This window comes from Oculina patagonica, chromosome 4 (assembly GCF_052425735.1).
Source record: "Oculina patagonica isolate OP01 chromosome 4, crgOcupat, whole genome shotgun sequence".
Taxonomy (NCBI): domain Eukaryota; kingdom Metazoa; phylum Cnidaria; class Anthozoa; order Scleractinia; family Oculinidae; genus Oculina; species Oculina patagonica.
Window position 1 is genome coordinate 58589723 of NC_135761.1, and position 1651 is coordinate 58591373.

The following is a 1651-nucleotide window of genomic DNA, read 5'->3' on the forward strand; positions in this document are numbered from 1 at the left end:
GAAAATAACTGCCTGTTGGTCATTGTTAGCAGCTGTCATACATTAACGAATTAGGTCTCTTCTTACACCAACATTTTATGTTTTTTTTTGCTTTCTATAATATGGGTTGTACACATTTTCATTCCCTTCCATTTGATGTGCAATATTAAAATTATAAACAATAAATCAGACGAGGTTTTGTCAGTAAACTAAAGGATGCATTTTCGCGATGCAAGCTTATTTGATCGCTGAACGACGATTCGAGACAATAAACGTCAAAGGACGCAAAAACGAATCCAAAAATTATGTACGAATAGATCTTCAAATCGAAGCCGTTAGTCAATAAGGATTAAAGTAAGGATTAAAAAAAGATATACAGATATATCAAATTATCCTTTTCGTGCATATGGTCTGGTCTAAACGCCCGGTATACCCAACAAGAAACTGTTTATCAACTGATTTAGCACAAAACTTCTCGCGCTCCTAAAAACATAAAAACGTTTCTTTGGCAGGTAAGTTTATAACGTTTTCATACGACATTCTAATTACAGTGAAAAGCCTTTCAAGCACTACTGTATAGCATAGTTTCTGAATGTCTCTTTTTTTAAACCACAACATGGCTGTACGGGCACCTTCGGACCTGGGGGGCGGAGACCTTGTTGCCCGAAAAAAAAAATGGCATGGGTTGAAAGCCGAATAAATCAGGCATATGAAATGGACAACAGAACGTGCCCGTTAAAATAGTTGCGTACAAACCTTGCTTGCTTGCTTAAAGGAAACGATAGTTCTTTAAGGTTAATCTCGTTGCGGTGACGAATACACATTATACGAAATGTGGGTAAGCTACAGATGTTCTGCTGACGTTTATAGAGTAATGAACAGATGATTCAAATGAGAAAAAAGTATGAAATGCCAGAACTACTTTCCTCACAGTGCCTCTTATTATTATTTGCGGGTCCGAGTTATTTTCTTTTTCGTTTTTCAAATCGAGGCTCTAGGTGAAAACTGAGCCGAAAGTTACAAGCTAAATGGAATCTCTCCTTTTTCGTACATGCCTGTTTACTGAGACTGAATAGAAAGGAATGTCATTGCTGTATAATTAATCCTATTCTTACATTAACTCAGAAGTTTTCTGAATGCCAAATATTCGAAATTTCGACTTCTTGCTGTAAAACCGTGAAAAAATAATAAGAGATTTGCGATACATCCATGATGGCTAGCAGGTGCATATCTTGACGCAGCGGGGGGGGGGGGGGGGGGGGGGGGGGGAGGTTTGTGGTTCTGCCAGCTAAGGAGAAGTATATTTAAAAATTATATATTCTTTTATATTTCAGAAAAAGATGACTGCAAACTATTCCACCCGCTTCCGTATCATGATTGCTTGATTCCCAATCTTTCTGAAGAAATGCAGCACCGGCGCAATTAGCAACTACGTTGTTCGTCCGCTAGCCATGCTGTTGGCGGTCATCATTTGTTTGTAACACGCTTCCTGCGTCATGTGGCACGGACCAATCCCACATCCTCAATGCTGATGCGTGAACCCGTAAGAAACAATAACACATGAACACATGTGCCCCGAACCATTGAGAAAACCGCCATGGCCGTTCGGTACGCACCTGCACCTAGCAGCAACAGCAGAGATCGCTATTTGAGTGATATCCATGGTGGTACG